The sequence below is a fragment of the Manis javanica genome, chromosome 13 (genome assembly GCF_040802235.1).
Source record: "Manis javanica isolate MJ-LG chromosome 13, MJ_LKY, whole genome shotgun sequence".
In the NCBI taxonomy this organism is placed as follows: Eukaryota; Metazoa; Chordata; class Mammalia; order Pholidota; family Manidae; genus Manis; species Manis javanica.
In genome coordinates, this window is record NC_133168.1 from 45,788,322 (window position 1) to 45,804,693 (window position 16,372).

At 38.0% G+C, this 16,372-nt stretch overlaps 1 long non-coding RNA gene across 4 annotated transcripts in view; it reads right to left on the bottom strand.

Moving 5' to 3' along the window:
- LOC108393068 (uncharacterized) overlaps positions 1-16,372 on the bottom strand; it is a 316,705-nt gene that overhangs the window by 143,825 nt on the left and 156,508 nt on the right. For all 4 annotated transcript variants that reach the window (XR_005054627.2, XR_012124211.1, XR_005054628.2 and 1 more), the window contains exon 3: positions 10,095-10,193. This is a non-coding gene — a long non-coding RNA (uncharacterized lncRNA). The remainder of the gene's footprint in view (positions 1-10,094; positions 10,194-16,372) is intronic.

Here is a 16,372-nt window from a genome sequence, read left to right on the forward strand (position 1 = left end):
TGAACAAACTAAATTAGACAACACATATCGTTGTTTAATGAAGCAATTTTCTTTAACGCTAGTTCCAGTCGTTCTCTGAGACACAGTTTTTGAACATAAATGTCATCTAACAACTGCAGTAAATATGGGTTAATCTGATTGTTGTTTAACTTCTCATTTTTCACTAATAATTGCTTCATTCAACACTGTAGAACCAACAAATAACAGCATACCTATTGACTTTAGGTGCTAGAAAACTCAGGAAGATACTGAGATTGTTTGAAATTCAATTTTTGGCATATTCTGGACTACTTGGTGTCTTCATGGGGAGCTTAAAAATAAATGGAAAAGATGTGGCAAGTGAAAAAGTGGAATGTCTTAATAACATTCTTCCTGCTGAGGACAGGAATTGCCTTCACATTCAAATTTTCAGTATAAAAGCTAGTATAGCTTTTAAATAGCATAAACAGTGGGGTTTCAACCTGTCCCTTGAGAATATTCTGTAAGATAGCAAGGCTCACTGTTAGGAAGACTTTCCAAACAACACACCTAAATTTTCCCTGCTTCTTTACAATTCCAGAGGGTCCTAAAATATCCTTGAATGCCTGATGTGCTGATATGTAGTATTTCTGTGTAAAAGCAGTTATCTAAGCACACCTTGGAAAAAGATAACATTTGCTAATTTTTAAAGCTTATAGGAAGGAAAATATATTTGATGAAAGCTGTACTACTCTAATACTAGTGATTGTTGTCCTTCACACAATGTCTCACAATTTAACTCTATCAATTTCTCTTTTAGAAAGTTTATGCTTTCCATCAAAAAGTCAAAACTTTTCTGCTTCCTGGACTGGGAAAGGCGATGCCAATATTTTCTTTATTTCATCTTGACTCACTTGTAAATCCCTGGCATGCTAGTTTACTTAGAAAATTTAAAATGACAGTAAAAAGGGGAATATTATTTATTACCCCCAATTTAGAGTGGAGGATTCAAGACCCCATGACATTCTGGATGTGCCCAAAGTTGTCCAGACATCAGTGGCAGAACTGAGATCCAAACCCCAGTAGAGCTGATACCACTCTGGATTTACCGAAGTTGGCAGCATGGACTGGCCTCAAGGGAGCCAGTCACCTTTTGTTGTTCACTTCACCTGAACCCTTCCAGAATGTGCTGTTGTCACACATGGTGTCAAGTGGGAGAGTGAGAGATAGAGCAGTACACACACGCTTGCCAGAAACCAGCATGCCAGAGGGTACACCCTCCAGGAGTAAGGGTTGACTTCTGTGTCTCTGTCCTTACAGAACCTGGTCTCCGCATCTATGCTTCAGCTGGAAAAGCCAACACGTAAGTTCTTCCTTTCCCATGTGCTCTTTCCCATAGGCTCCCCCTTCAGGCTTCATTCACTTTTGGTAACCCTCATACCTCTTTTCCCTCACTCAAGAAATCACAACTAGTCTTTTTTTTCAAAGTTGTTCACTGTCCATTCCTTTATTTCTACTCCTGATGCCTCCACCCTGGTCCTGTGTTTTATTTCATATCTAGGTTCTTGCAACAAGATCTGAACTGCTTCCTTAGTTTCCAGAACCCCACTAGCACTACCCTGAACACAGAGATAAACTCACAAGCACACCTCCCAGCAGATTTCCTATGGTGCATCCAGATTGCTTGGCCCAAAGTCCTGCTGGTGTGGTGGAAAGATGAGTGGGGTCACGATGTGTGGGGTCAAAGGACCTGGTTCTAGTACTGGTTCTCCCACTGACTAGTTTTTTGAGTTTGGCTGAGTTATAGAAAGGTTTAAGTGAAAAGCTAAAATATAATAAATAATAAATCAAGTGAAGTGGGTGCCCAAGGCTCCTATCAGAATAGCCCAATCTGCTAATTTTCCATTAACTGCACTACCTAAGTCCATTCTTTGCCCTGCTCCATGCCCTGGAGGGCTGACCCCTTGGACAAGTATCACTGGATTCCCTTCAGTCAATGGGAGGCAGAAAGAGATGGGAGCAAGGGAGGAAAGAAAGTGGGGAATTTGTTCCCTGCTGACTCCCTCCTGGGGGGCAGACTGCTGTGAGATTCCAGCACTCATTGCACTCCAGTAACATGATCCCCTCCCACTGCCTTCTCAGACCTCAGAGTGATGCAGTCCCCGAAATGTGGTTTCCAGACCAGCAGCATCAGCATCATCTGGAAACTTGTTAGAAATGCACACTGCCAGGCCCCACCCAGATTTACTGAGTGAGAAACTTAGAGGGTGGGATCTAGTGATCTGTGTTTTAAAAAAGCTCTCCGGATTCTGATGCCTAATAAAATTTGAGAGCTACTGCCCTAGAGGAGAGTGTAGGGCCTGAGTCTGATTCATAGGTCGGGGGGTGTGGCCCAACACGGTGCATTTCTAATGCTTCCCAAGTAAAGCCTGAAAGTAAGGTCCTGAAAATACAATTTAAGAACTGCCGTTAGATCACCTGCCAAGCAGCCCTCATCCTAGTAAGAAAAAGCAAACCTTCGCTCACTTGTAGATCTTTCAGTGAGTTTACCTGGAGTAGCTGCTGTCTGAGGTGATACCAGTTCTCTTTGAGACCTCACATTCCCCAACATCCCTACACACACACACACACACACACACAGAACTACAGGCATAGAAGAAGAGTTAAATGTCAGTGTGGTATAGAAGAATTGCAAAATTTACTCTTGAAGGAGACCCAGCTCATTAGCTGAAGGAATTATGAGACCTTGAAGATTTTTACAAACAGTGTATAAGTTTGCCAGGGCTGCTAAAACAAATACCACAGACAGGGTGGCTAGACCAAGAGAAATTTATTTCTCACAGTTCTGGAGATTGGAAGCCTGGGATCAAGCTGTTACCAGGGCTGACTACATTCTGATGCCTCTCTACTTGGCTTGTAGATGACTGACTGTCTTCTCTCAGTCCTCACAGGGTCTTTCCTCTGTGAGTGCCTGTGTCCTAATCTTCCCTTGTTATAATACCAGTCATACTGGATGAGAACTCATCTATAATACCTCATCTTACCTTAACTATCTCTTTAAATATCCTCTCTCCAAATACAATCACATTCTGAGGTATTAAGTCTTAGGACTTGAACGTATGACTTTTGGGTTGACTCAGTTCAGTTCATAACAAGCAGGATCTTCGAAAACATGGGTAGAAATATATGGGCCCAAGGAATACAAAATATAAGATTGGATGGGATCAAATGTATTGATCTGTATACACTCACCTAAGTCTAACAGAGTGGGTCTCAATCTTGGGAGCATATTAGAATGACCTTTAAACAACACTGATGATGCTGGGGTCAAACCCCAGAGATTCTGACTTAACTTTTCTGGGGTGCAGCCTGGGCATCAGGAATTTTTTAATTCTCCCTGTTGTTTCTAAAGTTGAAAATCTCTGCAGAATAGTTTCCTTAACTGGTCAATTGAACCAGCAAATAAGGCTGAAATATCACAACTGCCTTTGGAAGAACAAGGAATCCAAAAGCTTGGAAAGGTGGGAGTGCTGGAGTGGATCTATTATATACAACCTGCCCAAACACCTCCATGCTGTCCCATACCTGGTCCCACTGCAGAAGATCCATATGATGTTCTCCCAATTAAAAAATGCCTTGGTGAGAGAAAGCTCTACCGTAGGAAACTCTAAAGATGCAGATCAGGGGGGATGCTGCTGTGGAACTGGGACCTGATTTCAATGGCAATAATGGAATCCTGGTGTGGAGACTTGGAGGGAGTAGTTACCATTATAAGCTGCTGAGACAGGGAGATGTGATCATAGTGTCAGACTTGGAGGAATCTGGGGGTGACTTATTGATCACAGGGTCCTTAGGAATGGGGAAGATGGGCAGTTTACTAGGGTACTGATTGATTCACATATCTGAAAAAACTCTAAGTTTAATCAGCAGGAACCAGACTAGTTTACTTGGAGAAAACTCTACATGTATAGATGCCACCCCCACCACTGTCCCTATCAGCTACACCAGATAGGAATGCAAAGGTCCTCACAGGGTCTTTCCTCTGTGAGTGCCTGTGTCCTATTCCTCTCTTGTACTGCAAAGGAAGAAGAGTGGGTATTTTTTTAAATAGTATCAAAGTGACACTGTTATGTCCTAGCCTTTCCAACCCCTCCTAGGTTGAGAATGAATGGATTAAGTGGTTTTTATAGTGGGCCTTCTTAGGCCTAAGACTTTGGGTAGAGAGGGCGCTGAGTTTCTCAAAATCAGAAACCATCTCTCATCTCTTTGAGAGTGTGTACACACTGAATATACAAAGACACAATAGACACTGCTAAAGTTAACTAAAATCGACCTGAGAGAGAGCCTTTATCAATTAACATTTTTAGTTGCAAGAAACACAAGCTGTGACTAACTTAAGCAAAAGAAAGGAGTTTGCTGAAAAAACTCCTGAAGAGCTCACAGATTGGAAGGGAAGGCTAACCATGCAGCTGGGAGGGGCAGGAACTAGGGCAGTGAGGATCCCCTGCACTGGAGCTAGTGGACCCCTTGCACACTGCTGCCCCTCCAACAGCCTTCAGTACCTGCGTGTTTGCAGGTCCCAATTCCCGGGAGGCAGTCTTTGCGGGAGGCTTGGCCTACCCCTGTGTTCCCAGCTACGGTGGGGGCAGGGGCACAACAAAGTCCCGTGCGATGGGGAGAGGACATTTCCCCAAGGAGATGAAGAACAGAAGAAAAGTAATAGTTGCCTATCGCAATGGTCAATAGCTTTTCTATCTGATTGTCTGTATAATCGACTTCTTGACTCACCATTGATATGTCATCTTATTATCTGGTTGACAAATGATTTTCACATATATTATCTCTAATCTAATCTCATTTTAAAACTCCTAAATTAGGTTTTTTTTATTCCCCTTTTATGAAACTGGTTCTAAGAAAAGATGTCAGAACTGAAATCCAGATCCTCTAATTACAAACTCCAAGTTCTTTTGTTATGTAACTCTATTCCCTTTAAAATATGTTAAAATTTAATTAAAATTTAATTATAAGTTAAAATATATATTTTGGAATCAGGTGTGGATCAATTTGGATTCTGTGTATACAGAACTTTTCCAAACTACAAATGTTCCCTAATGATCTGAGCAATGAGTAGATACTACTTCAAGATCATAATATGCTAGGTTTTATTTAATTAAATTCAGTGGATTCACTTAAGCACAGAGGATTATGCCTCAGAGCTAGGAAATCAAATATATATGAGATCCAGTCTCTGTGCTCACATAGTTCAAGTTAGGTCACCTAAATAAACAGAAGCAGACATTCAATAAATAAGTACAATAGAGATGGTTTAGGAACATTGTATTTTATTTGTCTATTTACTTAGATTCCCTAGACACCAGACCTCTTGGGGGTCAGGGATCCTGTCTTTTTAGCATTCCCAGCACTGATTGCAGTGTCTGGGACAGTGTAGATTCTCAATAAATATTTCTAGAATAAATAAATTAGTGAATTCATGAAAAAAAGTGTAATGGAAACTCAATTGAAAGAAGGATTGTTTTCATATCTGTATTAAGGAATGCTACATTTTGACAAGTGATAGGGTAAGTTTTTAAAGAATCTGTGAACATAACTTATCTGCTGGCTGAGTTATGCCTTGTAAGCATGCATACAGGATGTACAGGCCTCATGCAGAGGGACCTTCTTTGTCCTAGAGAAAAGTACTTATGCATTGTTTCCTCACAGCAAATAGATACTTCTGTTTAACTAATAGATCTCCAAAAAGTAGACTTAGTTTAGTTCTTTAAGACCTGCTTCAAATCTCCTCACAACCACTACTTTTTAATCTGCACCTCCTCCAAACACTACCACAGTCCTAATTTTCTCAAACTGTCAATCTGTACCATGTAAATTGCCCATTCTAGGCACTGTTTTATCATTTTTTTCTCATTTAATGTACACTTATTCATTTATTTGTGTAATAGTCTACTAAGTGTAGAACCATCTACAGGGTTTGCTCTGTGATTTGGACCTACAGCCCTCCATCTGAAATGTACAAGGCCTCCATCATTTCTAAGCTCAATACTTACCCCCAGAACTAATATGTTGTTCATCAGACAGTCAACAGAATGCTTGCCATCTGACAAACTAAACCGAAAATAACTGCTCTCCTAGAAGTTAGTTACAAGGACAACTACTGTCTTGGTTTGAGTCAAGCATAGGCCCCAGATGATCCATCCACTCTAATGTGTTAAGGTGCCAAAGGAACAAAACTCCGGAAGCAACAGGATGATTGAGAGTCACTTGAAATACTCTGATATCTTATTTGAGGTCACCAGTTGGAAAAAGGGATTCTTGAAATACCTAGATCTAGAAAGCTTGGGAGTCCCACCTATGGTATCCAGAAACCAAATCCAAAAACTTAATTTTGTGCTACACAAATTAAGCTGCTGTTTTGGACACACTTTGAAGGAAAACATCTTTGGTGGCCAGTCTAAACATTTGTCTCTCAACTCAGAGTTCCTATTTGCTCCTAGACCAAAATATGCATCCCAAATTGCATACAAAGCTGTTAATACACCCAAAATAGCCATGGAGGAATAGTCTTCAGAAGCATGTCCAAAGGCACATGTACAAGCAAAGCCCTTTGGCCACTTTGCAAAACATGTAAAGTATCATCCTTAACTCAAAACATATGGAAGGAGCCTTTCACTTCCTGGGGAAGCACCAGGCTTCTACTGGTATCACTGGGAAAGCTCTGCCACAGGAGAGGCTCAAGGGGAAGACGCCGTGGTCTGTGGGAAGCACACGGGTGGTCCATCTCCTCTCTCATTGCCCCATGTCTCAGCAATGGGATTGCCACCTCAGTTGGCATGAGTTGGTACCTGACATTGCCTAATGAAACTTGGAAACTACTCTATTCTCATCATTCAGATGTAAACTTTCTCATGTGGGAGATTGGGGCCAGGTAAGGTCCATTAATTAATTATTAATAAAAATGTAATTCCTTAAATAAATAAAACTTTCAGCCTCAAGATTGTAAGCCCCAGATTTTCCATAAAGATGAGAGAATGAAGTAAGTGTTCTGTTAATTGTTCTGTTAACTCCACTTGCACAAAGTTGTGTATATTCCATATTGACCACCAACTTCAAAAATTTAGAAGACAATATGGTCACCTTGTATTAAAATCACAGAGAGCAAAACCATTCTTAATTCAGAAGTGCCTCAGAATGTAATGTGCCTCAGGGTCACCATTAAATATGTCGTTTTTAAGAGCTGTAGAAGAATAAACTTACTCCCCACAACCTACCCTGGGATATACACTTTTAAACAAATTCTTCATGTTAAGTGAAATACTTGTGATTTATTTCTTTCTCATAAAATGGAGCTCAGTATATGGAAAACAAATCCTATTGGTTTGAATGTGGGAATCTGGATGCAGGAAGTTAGATTCCCAAGTCCAGATATAATCAGCCTTTTTTCTGTACATGTTTTTACATGGTTGAAAAGACTGCATGGAAAAATTATATTCTTTTTTCATTTAACAGTCTCTCTACTATGAGCATTTTTACATGTCATTGAAGTCCTTTATTAACAAATTATAATTGCTATATAATATTACAGCAAGTAGATAAGTTAGAATGCATGTCCCATTTTTTGACATTTAATTAAATTGTTTCTCATTTAGGTATTATAGTGTTGTGATAATTACAATGTGCTAATCTTTGTTCATTTCCTTAAATAATTTTCTAGAAGTGAAATAATGACCAAAGTGTTTGGTTCTCAGATGTTAAGTAAAGGTATTGTGCTGATCATTTCACAATATATACATATATCAAATCATTTCATTTTCACCTTAAACTTCTGTAGTATGTCAATTATATCTCAATAAAACTGGAAAAAAAGACCAAAATGTTTGGTTACTGATATATATATTCTCCCCACAAGTTTACCAATTTATTCTTTCTCTCTATAAAATATATGATATAAATAAATATATGTGACATGCTTATATATAAGCAATTTATATATAAATGAGTGCATATTAAATACACATATGTAAAATTTTCCTAAATATGTACTAATTTATTCTCCATTAGCAGTATTTGAAGTGTTCCTCTTACCACCATCATCAGCATTGAAAATTCATTTAATTGATCTATTTTATTTCAAGTTTCAGTCATTCCCCTCTCTCTCCTGCTGGTTTGTCTTGTCAAATCCCTCAATCTCTCATTGATTACCTGGTTGCATTGTTCTAAATTCAACCTTTGAAAAAAAAAATGTTATAAACCTACAACATACTATTATGAAGTTATATTGTCTTTCTGCAATAAGACAGGGTTATTCTTGTAATTCTATATGGTTGGGGAAGGATGTTGTCACATAGATGGTACCCAAAAGCTCTCAGCTTCTCTCCGATATGTTTAAAACATGGCAAGTCAAGATGGTACACTTAAGTACTTTCTGCAGGAGGGATATATTTGGGTTTTCATGACGCTTAGAAAGTCTATCTGAAAATCCACATTGCTTTTCAAATTACTATATTCAAATATTGTAAGACCAAAAAAGGAGACATAAAAAGCCCAACAAAAAACGTTAAGTAAATTTGTTTTCTCTTTTTATTTGAATGGATATCTCAACAAAGGAAAACTCTCTGTCAAACTGAAGAGGACAGAGCTGTATATCTGCTTTGCTCCCTTCTCAATGTCCAGGCCCCCTGAATGGTGGAGGGCTGTTTCAAAAGGCAATGAAGAAAAGGTTCTGGAGATGAATGGTAGTGGTGGTTATACAATAATGTGAATGTATTTAATGCCACAGAACTGCACACTTAAAAATAATTAAAATGATACCCCCCCAAAAAGCAAGGGAGGCTCTTTCTTCTTTGCTTCTCTTGAGCCTCCCACAGTCTGTTAACCAACCCATGTGAATATGCCACAGCTTGCTAGCTGCTGCTGGGTGTGAGAGGGTGAGGGACCAGGTGGGCTTCAAATTATCTGAAGACACTGGTTCAGAAACTCTGCCCCGGAAATTAGCAGCAATGTGAGTACAGATGTTCCTCAACTTACAATGAGGTTACATCCCAATAGACCCACCATAAGTTGAAAATATCATAAATCAAAAATGCATTTGATACGCCTAACCTGCTGAACATCACCACTCTGCCTCGCCTGCCTTCAGTGTGCTAGAACACTGGCATTAGCCTACCATTGGGCAAGATCATCTAACGCAAAGCCTACTTTATAATGAAGTGTTGAACATCTTATGTAATGTATCAAGTACTGGACTGAAAGTGAAAAACAATAGTTGTATGGGTCGAGCACGGTTGTAAGCGTGTCGGTTATTTACCCTTGAGATGGTGGGGCTGACTGGGAGCTGCGGTTAGCTGCCACTGCCCAACATCACCAGCGAGGATTGTACTGCATACGGCTAGCCGGGGGAAAGGACAACATTCAAGGATGGTTTCTACCGAAAGCATATCGCTTTCACACCACCATCAAGTAGAAGATTGTAAGTCGGTGACCATGTACAGATGTGAATGAATATATTTGAAAGAAGAATACCCAAAGAGTAGCAGTTACTTCTTTACTACTGCTTGGTAGACTGGGAGACAAGTTTCATGTCCTGACTATAGGCAAAGTCACTATAAATTCCAAAATGGGCAAATTTCTGGAAATGTAGTGTAAAAATTGAAACTAAAAAAATGAATCATTTACAGAGATGAAAACAGTAATTGTATTTCAATTATATAAATAAAGCAAATGATGCAAAAGAGTCTAAAATGCAGAGTTCAACTTTTTAGAAAGATCTATTTAACAAAAAACCTTGTTTTGTTTTTACAAATAATGTCCATTCCCACCTTCTCCATAAGAAGCCCACAAAACTCAACTTACTTTTTGGTAGAAAAGTAAATAAAATGACTTTTCAAAATTATTACAATGTTATAATAGTTCTAAGATTATGTTAAAGAATTAAAGAACCATTTTAATAAAGAAAAATTAAAACAGTAAAAAATTTACTTAAGATCTAAGAGAGGCTAAAATGGCTGGAGCACTTATTCAGCCAAGTGCTTACCAGTATTTACCCTTCATTCTTTATATAGTCCCACCATTGCCCCATTTTACAGATAGGGAAACAAGAGCGAGAGAGTTTGACAACTTACCCAAGGCCTGAAATTAGCTGTGATGCTCTTAACCTGTGGACAGTGCTGCCTCGCCACACTGTGTCCAGAATCACACCCTGTGCCTAAGATGTCTGAAACCTGAAAGGAGAAAATCGTGGGTGAATTTGAGCCTTAAAAGTGTGTGCTGGCTTTTGCAAGCCTTATAAGCACCTCTTAGAAAAATGACCATAATTCATTTCTAAAGAAAGTTAAAAAGCGAGCTGGTTTATCTTCTCCTGCCCTCAGTTTTGGGCAGCTAATTAAACAATTGCCATGCCTTCAGATTTAGCTCATGATTCAAATAGTTTCCTGGAGGCATTAGTTGGGCTCTCACTGAGGAGTGGTGAAGGAAAGAGTGCTTGACTAAAGGCTTGGTCCAGGAAGGCATCCTTCTCTGCATGCTTGCATCAGGGACACGGTTACTTTCCAGCCTAGCACACTGCTGTTGGGATGATAATGTGGAGGGTGTGCTGTACAAAGTGAAGTTCATCCTTTTCAGATCCTGCCCATTCGAGAGGCCAGAGCCCTTAGCAGACCCTATTTCCTGTGTTTTGAAAGTCTGTTCTTTGCCCCTGCCCACCCCTGCCTGCCACCACCAGCCCCAGGCTTCCTGCCCCTGGTATAAGCCTAGAGAGGAATTAGTGAAGTCGTCAAACTTCTACTTGCTGCATACAACAAAGGCAAGCACGGGATTTCTTTAGGGAGTGAAGAGGGCCAAAGAATAGCTTCACACTGGAGCCATCTGCAAATGTTTGGAGACTCAGACCAAATCTGCTTGGGAAGGAGGGCTGGGGCGTTGATAATGTATCAGTGCTCTGTGCTACTCAGCTAAACAAGCAAGCACCCTTGGGAAAGCAGCCAGCATCCTTTCACCTTTCCTCGGACAGAGAGCCACTGACAGCACATCCTCCCCAACGCTAATGACTCAAGGCTGACCATTAATGGCCAAGTTATTTACTTATTTCCTGAGTTTCCATCTTTAGGACCTCTTCCACATCCATAAAACAAAAAATCTTTATGCTATATTTATTTCCAATAAAGTGTTCCAATGTCAATATGGAAATCATGACTCCAGTAGTGGACAGAGTGTGGCCAGCTATCACGGATTCAGGTTCTTTCTACATAAGCAAACATGAGCAACAGAAAGAACACTGAGACTTCCGGGCCTCGCCGTTAGCAGAAGCTGATCGCAGAACTCCCACAGGTTCACATCTGGAAAAAGGAGACAATGCTCCTAGCTCTGCTTTTTCCACCTGGGTGCTGCACAATCAAATAAAATAATGTAAATAACAGTGTAATGGAAAGTGCTGTGTAAAGGATCCATCTAGGGCTATATGAGTAATAAGCTATTAGCATCTTACCAAGGTGATTAAGGAGGTGCTCTGCTTATAGGAAAACTAGACAATGACTTCTTAAGGCTGTTTCCTTAAGATCTCATAGTTCTGTAGTTAAGCAAATGAAAATAAACTTTGACATTTAATGCAGTAAGATTGTCATATTCAATGAGCCCACAGTAGCTCAGGCCAGCCCACAGTGTTCACATACCCCTCCAAACACATTGCCCATGCTATTTACACGATTCACAAGGAAATTAATCACATGTTACTTAATGGTGTAATCAGTTGTTATTTGTCTCTGTTTTTAATGTTATTTTGTGCATACAAATATATGTCTCATTAAATTCTCCTAAAGTCTACTTGGAAAGATGAGATGTCAGAACAATTTAATGAGCTTGTTGTGCATGTTAAATGAGATTATATATATCAAGGATGTAGTATGGAATCTAGCACATAGTAAGAGCTCAATAAATAGTACTTAGTATTTTCTTTCAGAGGACCTAACCTAGATTTAGGTCCAGAGTATACAAGTTAATGATTAACCACGGCAAGAAGAAAATACAACGCTGTGGAATATTGTTTGAAAACTCCTTTGAGCAATAATCACAGAGGACTTAAAAACAAAACTGCAAGCCCTCTATGAAATGACATTCCCAATTGCACAAAAATATTTAAGAGTCAAGAGGGGGTGGTGATGATAAACATAGGCTTTGGAATCAGACAGACCCTGGATTGAATGTGACAACTCTCACTAGATAGAAGACCTTGTATTATATCATAATTCTATCAACTCCAAATGAGAATGATAATATATGCCTCAGCATTGTAAGTAAGAATGAAAGGAATCAATGTCTGAGAAAAACTAACACAGGACCAAATAGTAGTGGTTACTCTTATTATTGAGAGCCCAGCAATTTTGTATGGGTAGTCTGTTAGGACAGACATTAACATATCTACAAAGAAAGAGAAATGAGAACTTGGTCTGACAATCTGTTACTCCACCAACCCAATCTTCACACTTTGAGAATTTAAAAAAACACATAGCATATATATGAACATGCGTAATGCATATATTTTTCTGGAAAAAAAAGTTTGAAATTCTAGAAAATGTATGTTTGGTTTTTGAAAAGTTTGTCTTTCTGGTTTAGACAGAGATTGGATTAGTGGCCATCAGGGAAATGCAAGTCTAACCACAATGAGATACCATGTACCCATTAGGATGACTATAATAAAAAAGACAGACAATAACAAATGGTGAGGATGTAGAGGACATTTTGGAGCCCTCACTTACCACTGGTGGGAATGTAAAATGAAGCAGCTGCTTTGTAAAACTGACTGGCCAGTTCTCAAAATTTTAAGAGTTACCATTAGATTTAGCATTAAAGTTACCATATAACCCAGCAATTCCACTCTTAGGAATATACTCAAAAGAAATAAAACATATGTCTATACAAAAACTTGTACACGGATGTTCATAGCAGCAACATCAGTAATAGCCAAAACAGTGGAAATTATCCAATTTCCATCAATTGATCAATGGTTAAACAAAATGTCATGTAGGGATGAATCTTGGAAATATTATGCCAAGTGACAGAAGCCAGTCACAAAAGGCCACCATATCATGTGAGTCCATTTATAAGAAATGCTCAGAGTAAGCAAATTCACAGACAGAAAATATGTTAGTGTTGGCTCAGGCTGGGGAGTCCAGGAGTAAATAGGGAATGATTGCTGGTAGGTACAGGATTCCTTCTGAGGTGGCAAAAATGTTTGAAAATGATTGTGCAATAACTGTCCAAATCTGTGAACATACTTAAAAAACTACTGAATTGTATACCTAAGTGGATGATTATTATTTAGATAATAAATTTATAAAATAAATAAATGTTGCATAATAAAGAATGCTACTTAATTCTAATACCAAAAGAAGATGACTTGTGGTAATTTAAAACTTTCAAAAAAGTATATCTATGAATCTTTGCTCAAAAGAAAGAGTTTTTAAGATTGAAATATCTTCAACATCCACATTTATTTCATTCACAGGGCCCATGTTTAATTTCTTCCTCTGTTAAATTTGTATTTGATTTTATTTTAGAGGATGTGATATGCCTCTTACATTTAGGATTTGGTTCTTGCTTTACCTTTTTGAAAAAGACTTTTTTCAATGTGACTAGGAAATATTTAGTAGCAGTTGAAACTACACCTAAAAACAATCAAGGTTGAAAGTAGATTTGAAATCAAAATAATTTTATGTCACTCATTCTTCATTAAAGTTGTTTAAAAAAAATAAAAGCAATTTTCAAAACAGTCTATTAAAACAAAGATAACTTCAAATTTTAAAATTCTGCCAAAATCCAATACTTGTTTGAATTACCCCATATTATATGTGTTTCAAACTGTTTCAGATTTCTTCAATCTGTCCAGTGTTTACCTTGCTGCATTCTAGAAAACAAATTAGAGGAAATAAACCATTTAAGCAAAGAATCACACAGTTAATACTAAGAAGTACATGTGTTTCATCCTACAACTTCAAAAAAATATTCAGTTGTTTAAAATGTACTGAGAATTCTGTGAATTGAACACATTCTTATGCACTGTGCTTTATTCTCTCACCTTATTTAGAAAGCTGGGCTGGAAAAAATTCACATTTATATGTGAGGAATTTTCCTAACACTTGCTTTTGATTAAGGACCCAGATCACAAAGCATCAGCTAACATGGATTTACATGGAGCTTTAGAAAATAGGTTGACTTTCAAAGAGGTGATACTTTTCCAAATGAATCATAAAGTCTTTAAAGGTCAACAAAAAGATAGAAATTTCAGATTTTTCTCCCACCACAATAATTTGGCATATTTTAAGTATTTTTGTAGTCATAGTACTATAGAAATCTGGAAGTCATTTTGATTTTAAAAGTTAACATTTTCATAGACTCATAAGCACAGAGAACAGACTGGAGGTTCCCAGCGGGAAGGAGTGTTGGGGGGTGGGTGATACAGGTAAAGGGGGAAAAATATTTTTTCTTCTTCAAACATTTCATGAGAAAATTTTTTAGATATGTCATTGTGGGATTTGATATCTTAATCTAGGCAATAGTTACATGAGTGTGTATATATGTCAAAATTCATATATACACACTCATATACTCATACAAAATTCATATATACACACCAAGCTATAGACTAAGATTTGTGCATGGTATTGTATGTACCTTGATATAAGAGATTCTCAAAAAATAAAAATGAAAGTTAACACTTTAGTTTCTAAGTGTCAATTAAAAACTATGGTTAATATTTCATTTTATTTAGAGTTGTTACACTGAACACTAATAAGGTAGTGATAATGGAAAGTACAAAAATACCAACTAGGTACAGCTTAATTCCATATTGCTGTATGCATTATATACAAGGAAAATTTATTGAATATATACAACATATTTAAAAATTGCCATAATGCTATCCACATATTTTTCAAAGACAAAAAACCAACTGTTCAAAAATCTAACTGAAACCTCGTTTCACACATGCTCTTCAAAGAAATCAAATTGGAGTTCTCAAATTATTTAGATAAACTGATTTATAATTACCAAATGGAAATAGAGCTGAGATGCATTTCTTTTAAAAGCATAAAAAAGCCCACAGTTGTATTTATTATTTAAGCATTTTTTCCTAGCAATAAAGTTAGGGCCAAGCAATGTCAGTGGAATGAATTATTTTAACAGATGTAAAGGCCTTGACGACAGTTATTTTCCAGGTCTAGGGTCCCACAATCACATCTCTGAAAGATTTTTTACATGAAGTGTTTGAAGAAGTGGTGGACGTGTCACTGATCTCTGAGGTCCATTCTGGGTCTCCTTTATGGCAGGGGTGGGGCAAATAGGGGAGAAGAAAAGGTGATGCTGATAAGAGAATCTGAACCAAATGTTGTCGCATGCTAGAAATGATTAGATGCCCTTGTCATAGAGCTGTTGCAGAGGTCCGGGGTGAAAGAGGGGAACAAGAGGTCAAGTGTGGGCACATGAGTTAAGCAAAAAAGTTTGTGCTGGGTAGTGGAGGGAAAATGAATCCTTAATCTGCTCTTAAATCCTCTCTCCTTTTCCTTTTTAAATATCCTTTGGTCCTGCAATGGAGAGAATGGAGGTGGCTCTTGATGTTATTTATTAACACATATCAGGTTTAGCTACACAATATGTTTATAATTAAAATAAAAGCTTTAGCAAGAATATTCTGTTCTTTTCCTTTGAGATGTTCAGAGCATGGGCTTGGGGCATGGCTACTGAACTGGCCTTCATTATGCAAAGCCTATTTTTAAATGTCCACATCTTATCACCATAGTTACTTTTTGATGGGAAACATATCTTACACATCCATTCAATAACTATGCATCGGTACCTGCTAGATGCCAGGCCCTGTTCTAGACAGTGAACAAACAGAACAAAATCCTTATTCTCATGTTTACAAAATAGTAGCAAAAGCAGGCATTAAACAAAATTAAATGAGTAATTTGGGTGTCATGTTTCATTGACTTTTTAACACATACTTCGGAACATATTTTAACATATATGGATTAGTATACATTTTAAAATTGGTGGTGAAGCAAATGTCATTTTGTTATTTTTTCTTTATGGTGAGCCCTATATAATAATACCAACCTTCAGTGATAGGTTTTAGGATTTAACAAAATACATTAAAGTATTAGAAATTGATAAATACTTTCAGAGAAGAAGAGCAGACACTGGGATATCATAATTTTTAATAGGTGATTTGAACAGTCTCACTGAAAAGGTGTCCTGGAGCCCAGGCATAAAAGGCAGAGAACCAGCCACTAAGAGAATTTCAGGAAGAGGAGACTGCGAACGCCAGTGCCCTGAGACAGGAGGGTGCTGGGTCATGCTCTTGGAAATGCAAGACCAGTGTGCCTGGAACTGGACAGCGATGAGGACAGCA